This window comes from Apteryx rowi, unplaced genomic scaffold (assembly GCF_003343035.1).
Source record: "Apteryx rowi isolate R43461 unplaced genomic scaffold, aptRow1 scaffold_286, whole genome shotgun sequence".
Classification (NCBI taxonomy): domain Eukaryota; kingdom Metazoa; phylum Chordata; class Aves; order Apterygiformes; family Apterygidae; genus Apteryx; species Apteryx rowi.
In genome coordinates this window covers 1,055,440-1,075,926 of record NW_020449263.1, presented here as the reverse complement: position 1 = coordinate 1,075,926, position 20,487 = coordinate 1,055,440, and the positions used below count along the sequence as shown (strand labels likewise).

General features: G+C 37.1%; 1 long non-coding RNA gene across 3 annotated transcripts in view; it reads left to right on the top strand.

Moving 5' to 3' along the window:
• The window catches only part of LOC112967675, a 78,521-nt gene that overhangs the window by 8,346 nt on the left and 49,688 nt on the right, over window positions 1–20,487 (top strand). For all 3 annotated transcript variants that reach the window (XR_003254075.1, XR_003254076.1, XR_003254074.1), the window contains exons 2-3: window positions 4,197–4,405; window positions 12,922–13,040. This is a non-coding gene — a long non-coding RNA (uncharacterized LOC112967675). The remainder of the gene's footprint in view (window positions 1–4,196; window positions 4,406–12,921; window positions 13,041–20,487) is intronic.

The following is a 20,487-nucleotide window of genomic DNA, read 5'->3' as shown; positions in this document are numbered from 1 at the left end:
TTATTTGAAGAGAGGTTACATTTGGAAGAGACAATGAGTTCTTCAACGATTATTTTATTGTTAGGATTTTTCCCTTTCTGTGGTACATGAAAACTAGCCTCTCGTTACTTTACTGAAAGAAAATTTAAAATGACACAGATTACAATCGAGTATGTGATGGAGAAATGCTATTATGGGAAGCTTCTGCAGTGATGTACATCAGTAGTTTTCTTTTCAAGTGGGGAAAGTAACTCCTCATAGAGCGATTTGGATTATAATGTGATCACGTTACTTATAATAATGGTTCGTAGCTGCAGTGGACGCTAGGGGGTGCTAAAAGAATGGCTGTAATATTAAGAACTGAATATTTAAAGCCCCCAAAAGTGAAAATTACCTGAGCTGTGATGTAATAATAACTGATACCACAGTATTTTAACTAGTTTTTTTATTTAAAGCATATACATTTCATATATTATGTCATTTAAACTGATCATTTTCCATTTTTCCAAAGAAGTTTTGTTCTGAGACATCTTTAAATTGAGGGACTAAGTTAGCATATGGCAAGAAGGAATGAAGGCAGGCTTTATAAGTGCAAATTTATTATGATAATAACTCTTAAGGTGACCCTTTAAATGATTTCATCTCTTTATATGCTTTGATCTCTGGTAAATTAGTGGGGTAATTAGTGTGCTTACAGTTTAATTTTTAATTATTTTTAATTTTTAACCTTTTTCAGTTTAATGTTGCACAAACTGTTCTCTTTTATGGAGGTTATAAAAATATTTAATACTACTGAGTTCATGATTATAATGTCAACCCATAATAGTTTGCCTTTACAAGTTCTGTAAGTATTTTTGGAAATATTAACTAGTAAGTTTTCAAATTATGAAACATAGTTAGTAAATAGAGCTAGCTGGGAATTTTTTGTTACCAAAATTTTATGAGAAAATATTAGCAACCTACTAGGGAGATAATGATATTTTGAGAAGTGTTCTAAGTAAACAAAATGGAGAATTCTTGTTAGAATATGCCAAAGTAGAATTTGCTGAAGTTCCTTCCCATCTCATGGATTTCTGAGTATTTAAAAACAGACAAAAAAAATGGGGATAGGTTGCATTTTCTGGCCAGTTCTAGTAATTAATAATCTCTTCACTTTATGGAAATAGAAACAGAAGTGACATAAAAGGCCAGCAGAAGCTGTCCTTATAATAGTGCAGATGTGCTTGATCCCAGACCTTTCCTCCATTCCCTGGATGGTCTCTTTCCATTTGAAAAGGATGTTCTATAGAGGTGCTGTACCAAAGATGTACTTCTAAGTACAGCCATGTTTATGTATCTAGGTTGTGAATAGTCTTCTACCCTGTATATGTATATGGCCCCATATATATGTGTGTGTGTGTATATACATATATATCTGCCATATGGGACTCTGTCTATATATAGAGAGAGTCCCATATGGCAGCTTTTTAATAAGCAGCTGTGCATCACTGGCATTTTGTGCATCTATACCTGCCTTATGGTTATACCAGCGCAATCACAGAAGTCCTTCTTAGTCAAATCAACTATGACAGTAAATGGTTGTAAGCTTTCATGTTGATAAGGCATTGACTACTGCTGGACGTTTTTTCCCTTCCGCAAAAATGAAAACAGAACAACTCTTACTTTCTGAATGGATGTTGAGTATTCCAAAGGGACTCAAGTAAGGAAAACTGAGCTTGCATCTTTTAGTTCTTTTTGAATTAAAACAGTTCTGTGCAGAGACTGCTGCAAGAAGAGACTGACATACTTTGGAAGTATGTCACTTCATGTGAAGATCTTGCTTCAGGGTTTTGTTCTCTTTGAATAGTGGCTGTTAGTAAGCAAGTTACAGTGTGAGAGAAGTGGGGAACAAATGAGCCTCATGAGGATATTCACCTTACACAGCTGCTCAATCCTGTTCCATAATGTCTTTGAAAATTTTTTTCTTACCACTAGTGAAGGACGCCAAGCTTTGTCCAGTTACGGAAGGTGAGTACTGTAATGTTTACAGTAAGATTCTGGATGAAGAAAATGAACTCTCAGGCTTTTAGAAGCTCTGTGCTTATAGTCTAACAAATGTTCTTGGCCTTTTCTCTGATACAAACCAGCTGTAGCTATACATTACTGCGTGTAAATAGTCTTCCCCAGTTCTTAGCATTTCCAAGCACAAAGCAACAGATCTTAAGCTTTACTGTTCTCTTTTAGTCCGACTGGTTTGTGTTACTTCCTTATGAGTCCTGTAACGGATAATCACTTTTTTACCTTTTTTTTTTTTTTAAATCCCATCCTGTTCATGTTGAAGTAAGCAAGAATGAGGTTATGTACACAGTGAATGGGAGCAAGCAGGCCAAAGGTATCGTGGTCTTGGGGCAGCTTTTAGCGTCTTCATAAAAAGGCTGACCTTAACAAAGTTGGAACTCTTGGAGAAAAATCATATTTATTAGGATTAATTAACTTTCTCCACTGCTTTTTTGAATAGCAATTCAGAAAGCAAGCATAGACCTTCTATTTTTTTTCAGTATTTTCATTAATGCCTTTTTTTCCCCAAGTTTTCTGAAGGGAGGTGGTGATGACAGTCATCTTGAGTGGGAAAGAAAACTCTGAGAGGGATCTCAAAGATCCATAGACAGAAAGAGTGGGAGTTAAGTTTCAGAACTGGTGGGATATTCTGTCCCAGGTTGTTATATACTGGGTCAGGGTGTGACCCACTTCCCCTCTTCTGTTTTCGCAACAAGTAAGACTCACCCACTTTTCCTTCTGCAGATCTGTTTCTCATGAGAAAAGTATCATCTGCTTTCTTCCTCCATTTTATGTTGATAAATTTTTTATGTCTTGGCATTTGTCCAATGACATGTATTCTGATGCCTGTCTGAAGCCTATTTATCCTTTCCAAACCACATGTCTCTTCTGAGATAAGCAAAGCCTACAGAATTCTAGTTTATAGGTATATTCATGTTGAAGTAAAATTCATTTTCCAAATGATTTCCAAAAAGTCAATTTTAGATGCTTATTGGTAAGGTGTGTTTGTTTGTTTGTTTTTGTTTTCTTCCTTGCAACAGCTGAGGAGTGGATTTTTTGAGTCGCTGTACTGGCTGAGTRTCATAACAGGGAAAACTGTTTTGTTGCCAAGTGGTTGTTACCATGATCTCCTCTGAGGGGAAGATGTTAGGGAGGGAAGAAAAAGCACAGTATGTCTGAAGTTGCTGGGTTTTTTTCAGAGTTGTGTGATGTTTTGTAGCGCACAGTGTTTTTCTTTTCCTCAGTAAATGCTACTACTTTAAATGGTAAGAAAAAAAACATGAAGAGCTGAAATCATTGCATATTCTGAATTGGGGCTTTTTAGAYATTAGAAATAACAGTAAATCATCATGGACTAACTTTATATTTTAAATTGTATGGTACTGACAAATATGAGTTAACAGAAGAAAATCTCCTAGCATATATGCAAAAAACCAGGTTTAGAACAATGGACAAAGTGTAGCTTAGGCATCATACCTGCCAAATTCTCTCCTGCCTAACCGAGACATAGTTGCTCAGTTGTACAGCTGCATGCCTGACTCTTTTCACAATATTAATTCATAGGCACTAATTCTAACTAAATGATGTTATAAAATGATATGCACATATTAATCCATTATATAGTTTGCATAACCCTTTCCCAAACATTGCTTACTGAAATTTGGTAACTGATTGAGCAAAGATTGTCTTTAGGTTTAAGTACATGTTCCATTAGCAACAGTTGCTATGGTTTAAGATGCTGATTTTTTCTGGGTTTTGTTGACCCGTTTTTTTCTGGAGGTTGCCAGCCCCAGCACTGGTAGAGCAGAACCTGCAAGCTCTCTTTAGAGAAGAGGCGCGTGGCTCAAGTCAGGCTGCCTGCTGCAGCCTTCTGTACTAAGCCACTAGACTTTGCGCTGCAGTCTCCGAGGAATATTCACAGAGGCAGCTCTCCTGGTAAAGCTCTGGAAAGTGGTTATCTTCTGCAAAGGATGTTAATTAATGACTACAGCCATTTCACAATATGTTTATAAGCCCTTATTGCATGTCATACTGGCACAGCAGGTTCCTGAAGCACGCCAGGTACGGCAGAGCACTGGCAGAATTGTAAGAGTTAATAGCAGCAAACTCAAACTGGTTTCATGATTTAGAAGGAAGGTATTGTTYCAGTGAACTAATGTGATATTGTCTTATTTCTGTAGACAGAATTAGCAACATCTGTGCTGTCTTCAAATGATGGCAGATCTAACTGAAGGATCCCAGCACGAGTACTTGCGTGAACTTCTGGTTTATTTCAAGACAGTCTTGAAGAATCTGGCGTTGCTACAAGCTGTGCTTCCCTTCATCTGCCCTGGAATACTGTAAAAGAAACCTGCTATTGGGAGTTGCAGAAGCTGGTGAAATTTACCAGGTATTTGTTACAATTTATAATTAAATTAAAAGGAGGTGAGAGAAGACAAGCCCTGTTGTGGAAAGAGAGCACGCTATTCAGAGTACCCTGAGGTTAACGAACACTAAGTCAGCCTCCAGTTCCAAATTATACTGAGTCCAGTTTTACTCTGTCTCTGTTAGACAAATGTCTAGTTTCTATCAATAATCACTGCAGACTGTACTGTTTGAGCACATTTAGGGGCAGTTTATGCCAGTTAAAATTCTCTAGTCATTGTGGTAAAATCAATGTTAATCTGACTTACCTGTTTCTATCATACATGGTATTCCTGCGAGAGGCAATCTTTCTGAGATCTCTGATCTTCTAAATCCTTTCTCTCCATAATTTTTAATTATAAATTGGAATTATTTGCTTATTTGTGCCAATTCCATTTCTTTTTCCTTTAATTTCAGTGCATTCTCCTAGCTTGATTATGTATTTAATTCATGGTTTGCTCTGGGTAAATTAATACATCCTCAAGCTATTGTGGTTTACACAGGAGACACTAGTTGGAATTTAATACTTCAGCTCTGATTCCACCCTGAGTTTGAAAGTAATTCATCTAACTTCTTGTAATAAGTTTTGTGTAGTTTCACCTTAAGATCCATAATAAGCTTTGCATTGTCTTCAGTGCTATTCTGCTTGTAGACTTCTCTAATGCAGATCTGCAGTTAACTGTTAAATGTTTTTTCTGAAGCCCATGGCCTGTGTTGCTCTTGCACCCTTCTTGCTTAGAATACTAAACTTCTATCATTTCATTTCCAAAATTATTTTCTACTTTCAAACTTCTTGCGTAGTTTCTTGATCAATATCTGAGATAAAGAAACTGACRGTCCCTAGCAATTTTCTCTGTCTTTTAATAAAAAAAGTCACTAATGCATTCCATGAACTAATGGATCATGTGTCCTGTTTTGCCTGTATTGACATGTTATGAATATTATTAACTAATATTTCCTATTTCTAAGATGATTAAATAAAATTATATTTGAGAATAGCATTTATGAATACTTAGTTTACCCCCACTCTTCCCTAAGCCTTGCAGCTTTCATCATTTAGGAGAACTCATGTTACTGACTGTGAAAGGTCAGGCAGAGCTCCTGCCAGAGCCATTAAAGCCTTTTTTTCAGTCAGCCAGCAGACTGGCTGTTGAGCAGTTTGAGGCCCTCCGTTCCCCAGGGGCTAGGTATACTGTTACTGCAGTGCTTCCAGTCACTGCTGCGTGGAGGGTGAAAAAGGAATTCTGAGGAATCTGTGCTTTTAAGTAACTATAAGGTCAGAGGAGCAGGACCAAAGGATAATTTGAAATGTTAAATAACGTTCTCTTTGAAGATGCATAGCTTTYGAAATACCCAAAATAATCCAAGTTGTCAAATTAAAATAGCTAAGGTATCTGCAACTGAATTTTTCTGATAAGTATTCTTCCTCTACTGGGCAGTTGTTAGGGAGCAGCAACAGGAGGGCTGTTCCCTAAGGAGGGCAAGCCAGGGCTGGGGGCATGTCGCACTGTCACGCTATGAAGGTTCGATAGCAATGACTGAGACAGTAATATAATCATAGTAAAGAAATGTTTATTTCCTCACACAAGTTCTTGGATTAGTAACATCCATTAAAATAATGCGATTACTAATTTAGAAAGGATAACACAAAACCATCACTTACTAATTTAGAAAGGATACCCGAAACCATCGATTACTGCGCTATTAATTGGAAGCACTGCTTATCCCTGCTTGAAAGCTAGCTTGTTCACTCTCCTAGTGAGAGGGCTCTCAACCTCGAGGAGTTACCTTAACCCAGCGTCCCAGGAAAAGGGGAGGGGGGGAAAATACTCACGGTCCAGCCGGAGAGGATGGTCAGGTCACGTTCCCGTCCCTGCTCAAACTCTCCTAGCTCCCAAGTCTCTTTTTATACGGCTGGGGCTCTGGGCAAACACTGCTTTTGCTGACTTTTTGCGAGTTTCACAATCACAGGACTGTTTGTTTGCCTGCTCGGGAGGACCCCGCTAGCAAGGCAAGACCACAGCACCTCCGTATTGCTTCTTCCCTCCTTGGGGGTCCGTGCAGATTCCAGGTGGCAGACTTCACTTCTTCATCTTGTTAATGCTGCCATTCTGCAGCCTTGCGCATGTCAATTCTTGCGCATATCGGTTGGTAGACTTCTTTAGTCCTGTTAACTCCTCTGTTCAACAGCTTTGCGCACATCAGTTCTTGTGCTATCAGTTCTTTTGCATATCAGTTGACAAACTTCAGTCCTGTTAACTCCTCACTCGCCCGTCAGGGCAGCCTCAGCACAGGCGGGCAGCGACTTCAGCGACAGGGCACAGTCCCACAGTAGCAGAGGCAGGCGAGCCCCATGGTGAGAGCAACGGGCCCTACAACAGCTCAGCGATCGTCAGGCAGGACAGCGACGGCCAGGTCCAGCCAGGGACTCCAAGCAGCACTTCGGGAACAGAGCCAGGGGCAGGTATACCTAAGACATAGCTCAGGCAGGGGGTGAATGCCCCAGCCTGAGCTTAACTGGAGCCTTTGGTCAGAGGGTGTAGGTGGAGGCCCCGGGTGAGCCTGGTAATGGCAACTAAGGCCTATTAGTGCACTCAGGGTCCTGATAACAATTATATTTTTTTTCCCCCCCCCCCCGAAAAAAAAAACCCCAAACCCCACCAAACAAACCAAAAAACAGCTTTAAAAGAGAAGTGCTGCCACATACAAAGCTTTTTTACATAAACCTAGGAGCCCAGGCTTCAGTTGGCCATATGGCAAATGCCAAAATTTGCTTACGCCTGCATTTTGTTTGAATGGGTGTACTTCAGGCTGATGGAAGTAACCAACTGTTACTTTTGTGGATTATGAATTTTTGTTTTAGATTAAAATAAAAGAAAATAGCTTGAGAGAGTCCCATGTTAAATGATTTGACAATTGAAATTTCGTACAGATTAGTTGGCTACTGCTAGTTCCCCACACTGCTTATTACTAAGAGCCTACAAGCAAAAGCAGTGTAGTACTACTGTACTTCTAAATTATGTTTCCCTGGGCAATGTTGCAAGTCCTTCCTATTTTCTCTTACTTTAAGCTGACTTCATGTTAACTGATGAAAGGTAGTTTCTGAGTGGTCGCTTTTTTGTAATGATGTAACAAGAGGCATTTAAGTTTCCGTCACACTAGCTGTTTTTGATAGTTGTGATTGGTAGGCAAGCAGCCAGCACTAACTGGTTAGTTCGTGAATTTTCCTTCTCATTCCCTTTTTGGCTACATGCGTTGATGCAATAAGGAAGATTTCTCACCTTCTACCCCACACCCCATGGTGGTGAAGTTTGTTATCAGTGTGTTTAGGAGAAGTACCTGTCTATCATCACAAATGTACTGCTTGATCTATAGGGGTGTGTGTGAGATTCAGAAAGATAAACCAAAATAAAATGGAATAAATATGAAAATTCAGTAACAAAACCCCTCTATTTGAAATGGTTTAAAATCAAACAAAATTATTTATCTCTGAAACTCACTATGCACATTTCAATTGCAAGCTAGGCCATTGGTGCCTTGGAGGTCCAAAGGAAATAAATAGGATTTATACTTACTTTGTCACACTTTGGACCACACCAGCTTCACGCACAGAGCCAGCTTTGACCCGGGATGTCCAGGTGTCAAAAATAGTCACCTGCAACTAAAATGGAATAATCTTCACAAGATTCACTGAACCTTTAATTTCTTTTACTCTGTGTGGATGGATATGGAATAATAATAATTTTGTTTCAGAACTTCAAGCTGAAAAATAGCTTTTTGTGTCTGTCAAGCATTTCATTCAAATTTATTTAATATTTCAGCTAAGATTCCTAAGATACATGTTAATGTGGCATATACGAGAACAAAGAAGAACCTCTTCTTCTCAAGGACAGGAGGAAAATCTTTTGATGAATAAATTAGCTTTCTCTGACACAGCTGATAAACATTTCTCTAGCTTTCAAAGTGATAGTAAGACAACTGAGTTTGTCAGCAGCGAAAGAAGCAGCATATAAATATGGGGAGGAATAAAGACAGAGAAGTGTGACAAATATCAACAGGGTTTTTTTTATTGACAATATGGAAAAGGCAATAGATAATAGAATTTAGCTTAAGATAAGTGAGGGAACAAATGCTAATGTGATGATACAATTTTCTGACTGTTTAATAACACCAGAAATTCTTTGAAGATCCTGAGCAAAACAGTACATTTGGAAAAAAGATGAGGCTTTTGGAAAAGATGGAAAGACAAATGATCAAAGCTGAATGTTCTAAACTATAATTACAGTCTGAAAAGGCAGGGCTTGGATTGAGATTTTCAGAGACTTGACAATGAGGAATATTTTCCATTTGCATGTCCTGTGTAAAAGGATCTGAGAAGACTAAGATCAAGATGTAGAGAAGATACTTATGGAATGTCATCAGCCCATTAAGAAGCAGTTTGTACTTTGGGTAAAGGATCAGTGAAAGTACATAGAACTAGAAGGGCATGAAACAGAATTACTTTGATTTTACTTTCTTTTTAGGTGTGGTAACTAGTACAGGGCTTTGACAATTTGTGGGACAGCTGAAGAGAAATTGTAGTGTTTATTACCAGTACTGCTCTGCCTATTCCGGTTTGGTAAAATCAGATGTCCTAGCTTCACCATTGTCTGTCACTTTTCACTAGCCATAAAGTTGCATATAGTCTGAAAAAAAGAACTTTATAATGAAATTGCCAGCCTAATTTTTCAGAGATAAAGTGAACATGTTCCAGGGAGCAAAGACAGGCTTTATTATGGCAGGGTCTTTGTACCAGTAGTGTGTGAAGTTTTGCTCATGATTCTTGTGGTTTAAGTAAGAGAAACCAAGCTCTCAATACTGTTTATCTAAAATATTGTCTCAGTGAAACCTCCACATTTGATTCAAATTGCTGTCTCCCCTCCCAAAGTTTTTTTGCTAGCAATCTTAATACAGTATGAATTATGAAGATCTGCTTTATGTATTACTTGCACAACCATAGTTATCCTGTGATTCCACTAAATTAGACAAATTATTTGTGATATATTACTATTTAATCTGAACAGGAGAACAGAAGGTTTACAGAACAGAAGGTTTGGACTTTTTATAATGCCCATTATACTGCCTGTGGATAGTGCAACTTGCATAGAATAAAGTGAAATTACCTGAGAGAGGGCTTGGTAATAATTCTTTTTAAGAAAGGACCTTGCCTTTGGCTCTGTCATGGAGACTGGGAGGATACCAACCCTTTTTTTCTGAGGATAATATAAATAGTGTCTGTTCTCTGGTCATTCCATTAAAARTGGAAGGACTGGGAATCAGGCAATGAAAAAAGAGCAGTGGTCTAAGCAGTTGTATTTTGTCTGTAAAAAGGCTTTATAATTCAGAGAAGTTTATTAAATAAAAAATGGGCTACTGAGCATGTGAAACAAATTTTAAAGTGTGAAGATAAGACTATAAGTGAACTTGAYGATCGTATCTTCATTTCAGATGTGAAATAGTGGCATGTGAGGAGCATTTTTAATTCTCTCTTATTCAACTTAAGTGATTTTGTGTGAAACTCATTTTCACCTTAATCAAGTCAGAGATTTTACCTAGAATTGATACAGCCTATTTTTGCTTATATCTGGGACTAATGTTACTGTCTCATGGTGCATCTATCTTAACAGATATATTTTCTGTGTCATTTTATATATGATACTAAGGCCCTTCCATTCTTTGAGAATAACTCTCATATGTGCTGAAACACACTATGCTGACTTGATAAATGTGGCTGTATTTCTACTCCACCCCTGCACCAGGGAAGTTGAGACAAGGTCAGAACTGAAGCATTCTCCCGCAGCAGATAGATCTGGAAAGAGGAGACAGGAGACAAGTTGTTTAATAATGCCTATAGCATATGTTACCAAAGTTTGCAGATAGTACAGAGACTGGCACCATGTTAATGAAGAAAAGAACAGGTTACTTACAACATACATTGCAAGCTGGGCAAATATCATGTAAATAAAAACAAAGAATCATCTTTTGTACAGATGGATGAAAACAGTCTAGGAAATGGTGACTGTAGGAGCTGGAGATCATGATGGATAATCAGGGGACTATGATGAACAGCAGTGTGGAGTTGTGGCTAAGACAGCTAACTCGTCCTAGGATGTGTCTGTAGAGGACATAGTAATATTTGTATTTTCCTAAATAACATATTTCCCTCTCAAGTTACCTTGTTTAAATCATACAGTTAGGTTAAAATGTGTTAAACCAAAATTAAAGTAGGCCATGATTTGGGTAAGGCATATTCTGTAAGTGTCTAGATTAATATTGACAGAGATAGACCTGCTAATTTGAACCTTGGCAACAGTGTTTTTGCCAAGGCAAACAAGCAGAAAATTAAAAGACAAAAATGAGATGACAAATTGATAGCTGCTGGATACTGACCAAGAGCCAAAGCCTAAAGAGAAAAGACAATAGCAGCTTGGAACTGGTAGGAGGTCTTTAGTCCAAGATCCTGTGAAAAGCCTGGAAATATATCTAAAATATATGTATTTGAATGAGGCCTCAAAAGACAGTCTCATCTTGTCTAAATCTGATAAAAGCCTAAATGAGATAGAGAGGAGGAGGGAGGGAAGGTGCTGTATATCCTTTGGCTAGGAGGACTAAGACAAATGCCCAGAGATGAATGTAGAGAGAAAGGAGGTAACATAATTTCCATGCAGTTTTCTATGTTTTGTCTTGGTTGGCCTTTGAAATTCTGGTTCCTATTCAAAATCCTGCAAAAGCAGAACACTTCAGTGGAATGGAAGCTAATTTTACTGCTCTGAAACTGTCAAGTTAAGGTATGAGCGTATGACCTGGTTTCTGCTCACCTGCAGCTTTCTCTGATARTTATAAGGACATACAGAGATCTTCCATGATTGTTATGTGAGTTCTGCAGTGCCATCAGTGTGTATGGCAGTTGTATGCTCCTGCTTGGCAGCTGCCCAGAGCTCTGGCAGCGGGCTGATGGAGAAGCAGGCAGAGGAGCAATCCGATCAGTTATTCCACTTAGGTAACTTGTTGTGCACCTTATGTTACACATTGGCATTTAATAAATTAGCTCTCTGAATGTGAGTGTGAGACAGGAAAGATTTATATACAGCAACAGAATATATGCTTAAATATACACAGTTCAGATATTGATAGTGGCCCAATAAATAGCCACCATAGGTGCTAAAAGACATCCCCCTGTGTTTGAGCTTTAGATAAAGTACACGCTTGATCTGTATTAGGAAACCTGCATCAGACCATACTGTTCCCTGACTTTTATTAGTTTATCTTTATTTATATCCGCGGTTTCAAAATTCATCCCTCTGGTTTTTTTTGTGTGCCAACTCCGAGCTTTGGATTCAGGAGAATCCCATTCACTCTTTCGTAGTCACATGATTCTGGTTCATGTACTTATTACATGGCCATTTCACTCATTAATCTTCAGACGTGATGATCAGCTCTGTTACCTTTGCACGGTTATAGCTTGATACTAAGCACTAATCAAGGATCTACTATACATCATCTCCAACTAATTATTATCACTTGACTGCGACTGCAGTGCCTTCCACCACTGACCAATTCTAGAGCTTCAAACTAGCATGCCCCTCTGCTTTTGCTCCACTCTGTACAATATTTGCATTGTATTTAATATATGCTGAATACCAAAGAAGTTTCATATGTGGGAAAAGAAAAGGAAATCTATTGCATTCAAAATTGAAAATCATAGTTAAATCACACATGACTTGGAGCTATGACCTAGGAGATATAAAAAAGAAAAAACATCCTTTAATTAGAAGGTTGATGAAAGACAAAGCATGCTTTACAGTTTCTTAAGCTAAGAATCTAATTTACACACTCTTCATTCTCCATATGAAATAATGTAACTGGATTTTTAGCCAGCTTACTGGATTGTCGTTTTCTGAAAAGTATATTTAGTTAGGATATTTCCTGTTTTGGGTTAATGAATATAAATGTATACTGGAAACTTTGGTTTAAAAATTGTTTGTTGTACGATTTATTTGTATGGGCAGATATTAAAAACATGTTTTGGTTATAGGATCTCAAGAAAAATGAAAAAAACCCAACAGATATGGCTGTCTTCAGACTTGAAAATGCAATTCACATTTCTGCAACTCTCAGAGACTAGGGAATTTAATCATTTGAAGAGCAATATGGCTGGTCTGTTCAGTTTAAAGCCCTCCATAAGAATGCTAATTCTTTACCACAAAGATTTTCATGGTACAATTACAATTCATGTACAATTACATCTATGAAGTGAAATCTAAGGGATTTCAGCAAGAGTCAAACAGTGAATGTTGAGGATAGCAACTAATAAAATAAATTTAACAAGTTAAAATAAACTGTGGGCATTACCATTGTTGTTTGCTGATGTGCCCTAATTCCAGGGAAGAGAGTATTCTGTGTTAGCAGCAAGATATTCATGGATTGTATTGTCGTCTTCACTTTACTTTGTGTTCCGTTTAGGATCAAAAATGGCTTGTAGGGACAGCTCTTATGGAATAGGAGTCAGCTTCCAAGTCATCCTCCCCACACTCTGGAAGACGCTTTGGCGTAGGAAAGAGGAGTGACTGAAGCCCAGTGTGGTAAGAAAGATGAATATTGATCAATTAATGTAAAACAAAATAGTGGCATTTTTGTTCTGAAGCAACAACACATAAATATCAATGTAATAGGGTTTTGAATGAGCTACTTAGTGTTCCCCCCCCCTCAGTCTCTGCATGAAAATAACAATGTCCCTGAGCCCATTTACACYTGGGTTATTTAGTTCCATAAGACTTTATCATAAGTAAGGTGAAAGTTGGTAATAATTTGCTCTTTGCCTAGAGACTTCTTGTATAAGCCTGTCCTCTGACAAATTCAGGATCTACTTTCCAGAAAGTGACATCATATTATTTTAAATGCAAGAAAATAACTTTATTAACTGCTTGAGCAGGAGGTCTTCACAACAGTTTTCCATAAAACCTGAATGAATTCCTTTTAGTCCTCTCTGCACAACAGTGTTCTCAAGGTTAGCAAATTCAAGAGGTATCTATAGGCATTTTATAATCAGCAGTCTTCAGATTATTATTATTATTATCCTAAAAGTTTGACCCTCCAACCAAAACCTATGGAGAAGTCTGAATTATGCATGTCTGCCCTCTGACTTGAGGAGGAATACAGTTAAGTAGAGACTCAGAAAGATTACTTATCAAAACAAAACATTTTACTTGGAGAAGTATAGGTATATCACTTCTTGTTCTGTGCTGAGGTCTAAGTGCCAAAATGCTCTAAATTTAAAGTTGATGGTGTTTACGAGGGAGAAGGGCAAAGTCTAATGTATGTCATCCTAAATAAACTAGAGGCTTGTAGGTGCATTATGCTGAATGTTTTCTACATTGAAAGAGATGTTTTCACCTCTTTTGAGGTGAAAGAGTTGCTGTAACTGTTAACAAGAACGTATTCAGTCATTACCAGTTCTTTAGCTGTGAATCTTGCATTCTTTTTGTTATTTTGTGAATGAGAATGTCTAATCTGTGGGTGAGGAAAGATCCATCAAACTTTGCTCTTTTTAATTTGCAGGTAAAGTTTTGAAATGAACATATGTCTGGAACCTATAGCTACATTGCTTAATGTGTATACTTTAACACCATGTATTCTATAAAATAGATTTCATATATCCATCAGTCATATATCCCACTTTCTCTGAGTGAAATTTGCAATTTACCAGTATTCCACATATATAAATTAATTAGTCTCATAAACTATTCATTAACATTTTAGCTTTGATTATTCTAATTCTGTTTCCAGTGTTTACTGGGATCGTTGACTAATGGAACTGAATGTCCCAGTGAGCATAAAAAGTATCCAGCCTTCACTATTTTTAAGGTGATGCCTAAACCCATTTCAAAACAAATTCTTTAGAGGAAAGCAAAGTCATAATTCATCTTCTGAACAGGAATAATTTTTTCTTGTTTAGTTACATAGCGGAAAAAGCATTCCATCATGTGGAATGACCAGCCAAGCAAATCTCTGACACATTATTAATCAAAATAATATATCTCTTTTTTTTTTTTCAGTAGGAAAAAGAGAGGAGTTAGATTACTACTAAGGAAGGTGCCCCAATGCTTTAGCTACAACACAAAATAGTTATTTGTATTAGTGACAGGTAACAGTAGGGGGAAATTTTAGGATTGTGTTATCTTTTTCTGAGGTCATATTTGAAAATCAGTGTAAACGTAGGATTGTTTTTAGAAAACAAATATTTCTGCTTATTTTGCATAATCCAGACACATGCAGAATAACTTCCTGTATTGAATAAGACAAAGCCAACATTTTTCAAGCACTTACGTAATGCCATATCAAGTGACATTTTTTCCCCAGTACTGAGTTTGCTCACAACTCTCTCTTCATTGGGAAATATATGTCATCCACCTCTTCAGAGAATGAGGTTCTAGAACTTTGATTTAAGATTCTAAATATGGATATAAATGTCAACTTTTCACTATTTACTTGAAAGCTTTGGTATAGGAGTTTGATACTCGTACATACTGCTGATCCCCATATGTAGCTCTTCTGACTTCACTGCACTTTGCAGCAATTAGCAATGTAAATTGTCTTGTAGAACTGTGGCCTGATACTGGAGATGATGCTATAAAAGTTGGGGATGGTTATTAAGCCCCTAAACTGGCTTTGTACCTGCAAAATAGGTAATGAGGGAATAAGTTTAGTGCTGGAGACAAATACAAGATCACAGCAATTTGCAAATTGCAAACTTTAGACTAGATCAGATGTAGAGAGAGTTTCATAGGATATGCTTGTTTGCAAATATAGAGAAGATATAAATAATAGAATTTTCAGGAGAAGCAACATGGTATATTGCACAGCCTACCTTATGATGTTGCTTCTCTTCAAGTTGCAGTGCTCCTCATTAAACTATTTAGAAAACCATGTCAGTTCACAGACTCCATGTATGAGCATCAAACATCTTACTTTTTGTAGAGGGGTTTGGGATCTTCCAGGAAAAGACCCTTTGTACAAATACTTTGCATTCTTGCTTCCATGTGACCTTGGTCAGTAGTGAGATATTTTCTCCTAATCCCCTATGCTGTCTTCTGAAAATATAGCATTTTTTAAAGGACACTTAAGTATTAGATACAGAACAGAAGTACTATTTATGTATTCCTGAGATATTTGCTCAAGTAAATGAAAATAGACTTGCTTCATTTGGCCATTAAGAATGATCATTTTAGTTGACATTTAAATTTTCCTTAGTTAAATTCTCAGAATATAGCCGTCTGTAGCAGTGCTTGTCATTTTGCAGTCACCTTATACATAGGTTGGGTGAAAGTWAGTCACCTACAGAGACCAGATCTAGCTCAGATTACCAGATGGTGGTAGAAGCTTCAGGAAAAATATCAGTATAGGTTTGTCCTGTACTTGTGATTCTCCCTAGACTCCTGCTACTGGCCATTATTGGTGACAGGATAATTGGACCGATATGGACATTATTATGCTTTCAAAAATGAAGTTAAAAATAATATAGAAATAAGTAAGCTGTATCACAAGCTGAAGACTCTCCAGTAGCAATTCTGTGTTCATTATGATTATTTCAATTTAGCCAGCTACTCCCAGACTGTGTGTCAAGAGATAATTGTATAGTATTCTGTTGGAAATGGTTCTCAGCTGAATATGCATAACCTGGTGGTCGTTACATAGCTATGTAGTAGAAAAGTAAAAATTCCAACACTGTGTATTTTTGCCAAGCAAGATTTGTTATACCAGGAGTAATGTATCCTAATTCATACATTCTAATAAATTCATACCATCTTCCAGAACTGARGCAGGGTTCACTTAAGGTAGAGTCTGGTGGAATGTGGGCAAATGACATAAAGTGTATCCCTTCAGATTACATGCTTCATGTGAAGAGATTCGCACAATTTTTGCCTATTAATGCAGTTTGCTAGGGTAGTTCAATGATTTGAAATGAATAGTAACAAGTGGAAAAGAGAGACTTGCTACTTTTGGGACCTTTTACTCCGTGGCATTAAGGTATCTGCGGTTTTCTCTGGAGCTGAGATAAAATTGCTGATGAGGTGTGGGGGGATTTCATTACTTATACAATTTTTTTGTCTTAAGAATCTGGATATATTTCACTGAGGTTTCTCACATTATTACTGAGATAAACTGTGTTAGTCCCTTTTCATAGTCCTTGAATCTGTCTTGCATAGACACAAACATAAACTTTGATATTAAACACAAACTTCTTTAGTTCTGTTACTTGTATATGTTTGGATGAATCCTTTTGTAAGTTTGCTGCAAGGAAGTTATTCAGTGTTAATATCTTTCATTTTCTGTTTTAGTGGTCCCAAGTATTCTTTAAAATTTCAAGTGCATTCTCATTATCTTTTTGGCAAAATCTGGTATGCCTTTGAGATAGAAACACCCATTATGTTATTTTCTGTCTGTCTGTCTTTCTCTAAAGTAGTGTATTGCAAGAGTGCTTTTTAAGCTAGGTTAGAAAAGGCTTTTTTACTTGCCAGGTTTTGTTGTTACCTATTTGGATTCTTCCAATAAGGTAACATGTAACAGAAGTTCTTGGTATTGTCACTAGTCTTAATTGTTTTAGTAAGCAAGCCTCAGTGGGTTTGATAAAGAAGATCAATGTCATTATTCTCATTTTAGAGTAGGAGATGGAGAGACAGTAGGGTGGAATATCTTAGATATATCTTAGCAGAACCACGAAAAACTCAAGTGTCATCACTGTACTCTATCCATTTGAAAGCACTGCTTCCATATGTCTCAGCAGCACTAGCCAGCTCCTATTTCTTCATAAAATGGAGGGAATAAGGGCAGCCTGACCTGAAAGTTATCAGACTGGTGAGTTTTAACAGACCCATGAAGCAAGTTCTGAAGCTAARTTTTACAACTAGCTGACCTTGAAGCCAGTTCTTCACTGCTCCCTGCATCTGGAAATGGTGATCTGTGATTTTTATGGGAAAACAAAGTGAAAGAATGTTTATGTATTTGTTTTATGTTGGTTTTTAGTAAACCAAGCACGTATTCTCTCTTTCTTTTTGAGCATCTTGTTATTTATGGCATATAATGGGCAATTTTGCAATCCTTAAAGTTTTTAGAATACTTTAGAATACTTTCAATCTCTCTAATCTGCCTGATCAGCACTTGCCCCTCAACTAAAGATAACAGTCCAGCAGTGTTTTTACTGTATTATTTGGTGACTGGTATTGCTGGAGGATCTACTACTTCTCTAAAGTCATTAGAACTGACAACAGAATTTGTCAAGAGGGGAAAGGCAAGATAAACATGAATCTTCTCATGTGATCTCCCCTCATTTTTGTTATTTGACGCTTTGCTAGAAGTGTCTATCAGCACTCATTTTCCCTTCTATTCTTCAAAATCTTGGATGTTCCCTGATTAACAGCATTAAGGACGGAATGTGTCATGTACTACACATTAAAATTTCAGCTCAAACTATGTCCTAACTTTGTGTTACCCAGAATCCCCACTTCAAAAGATTTCACACCACCAAGTTTATTAAAATTGATCAGGCTTCTCAGTATTAACATCAGCAGAATATGGCAGATGTAACATTGGGTTGCCAGCACCAACATCTGAATTATAACCATGTCAAAGAACACAAACTTCAAAGGACATGTCCAAAGAGTTATATATCCCACTAGGCTTCATGGTCAAAGTTAACAGGAACATCAAAGCAAAGAAATCTTCCTAAACTGGCTTACCTTGTGAAAGGGCTTGCAACTCCGAGGCAAATTCTCTAGAAAAATAATAATTAATAGGGTAGCTACTAAATATGCCAAATCCAAAGTAAAATACATATTACTAAAGCATTGCATGTTTATATGTCTTAGATGTTACTTCCACGGCAATCAAAACGATATGTGTGAGCTTGTGACTTTCTAAAATACACATCCTGAGCAAAAATGACATAAATTTTTTCTGTGTTTTCAGGAGTAGCTAATAAAAGAGTGTATGCATAAAGTACTGGCTAGTTGGAGTGCTTAAAATGGGTTGTGGATACTGTTGGTAGAGCCTCTCTTTGAGTGTGCTCTTTCTTTTGTAAGAGTAAAAATAGAAAAGGATACACAAGAAGATGAGCAAGATCAGTATGTAAATGAGACTAAGTCTTCCAGCACTACCCTTACAGAGAAGATCAGGAAATATTATCAGTCAGTGACGTGGTCTGTTAGTCACTGGCTGTTGTCAGCCATGTAGTAAACCTCTTAATTGGGAAGCTGAAGTTTCCTCTTGATCAGTTTATTGATTCTTCATAGTTTTGTTTTTTTTTTTTTCATAATGTGCAGAGATAACTTAAGATAACTTATTGAAGACTAATCAAGAAACTTTTTAGAGATGTCTCCCTAATTTAACACCAAGACACCATGATATCTGAACTACAGATGTTTAATTATTCATGCYGAAACAAAAAGCAGAAGGAATTCTAGTGAGAATCATACAGTGATATTTGAACATTTAGTAAGTTAGGAATTGCTCTGCGAAAGTTTCTTTAAAACAAACAAAATTAAATCAACCAACCTGACCAAATAAACTACAGTGTAAACATAGTCATCACTGCTTTAGTATATCCTTGCTTTAAATTGTATTGCTCAAAAAGTCACACAAATTCGATGTTGGTGTTGCTGGTTGTTAGTATGGTTTTCTTCAGGAAGTGACCAAAGCATGGAAAATGAATGACTTAACCCTAAGTAGCTTAAACATGCTTTAGTGAGTGTCACCCAATTGTTCTTGAAGGCAGAAGAGAGTGAAAAGGAGATAGGAGACAGCAGGAAAACAAAGCAACACACTGTGTAGTTTGCACTATGGAATGTTATCACAGTTTAATGCGCTTACTGGCACTGTAAGTGCACTGTAACAGAGAAGTTACCTCAATAATTTAAACAGTTCTCTGCATCCAAATTTTTTTCTCCCTCCCTTATGGATGTCAGTGCCATTTAATGGTGAGGACTTGTCAGCCAGGCCGAATGTCTTCCCTAATGCTATATRAAAGATGTGTATATTTAGCACTTGTTGCAGAGAACACAGAATCACTGAATCACCGAATAGTTGAGGTTGTAAGGGACCATGTAGTCCAAGGGATCATGTAGCCCAACCCCACTTCTCAGACACGGTCACCTAGAGCAGGTTGCCCAGGACTGTGTCCAGACAGCTTTTGAATAACACTTTTTCAAGCGATAGTAGAACAATACTTTTTCAAATATTATCTCGTTTCTACGGAGCTTTACTGAGASTTGGAGTAATCAGAAGAGCTGTATTTGTTACTATCTTGTCGTCTTAAACATCATTAAGGATGTAATGTGTACRGTTAGCACCGCAAGTAGAAGTTACATCTTAGGAACAGTTCATCTCTCCTTAAAGGTTAAGACTACCAGAAACAGCAAATCATCCGTGCTTGCTAGTACCTTAAGTTCTGCTGTCTAGAATATCTTCTGACTACCCTACAGCTGTAGCATACAGCATTAAAGGGATTGTTTTCGTAAGTCATTGTAGTGAAAGAAAAAATTTCACTACTCTTTTCTAACTATTTCTGTACCTAGCATGTTTGAGATAGATGAGAAGGGAAAGTATATGGCAAGTTCCTGCTCTTAGATAATTTAGTACTAGCATATTTTGAACCTCCTTTGAAAAACCTTCTGTCAGGAAGCTGATCCTCAGATAGSAATTTGTTTATACAATACAAATCAACAACAAATATTTAAAAGTTAAATAAACAAAAGCAAGGCTGAGTCAATATGTATTTTTTCCAAGATCTAGATTCTTGTTGGTTGCTTATTAGAATTTCTTGATCAATATATTTAACAAACTAACTGCCTAAGGACTGCATCACTGATCTGTTTTGACTTGTTAGCTGTCCTGTGTTGTTCCATATCCAGTTATCCCAAACATCAATATGTTAATTTAGCTAATGAGATCATGAAGTATTTCTGTGTGAAAATGTGAAGGTTTTTTTTTKTTTGTTTCTTTTCAAGATTTACATTGTTTTTACCACTTAACTAA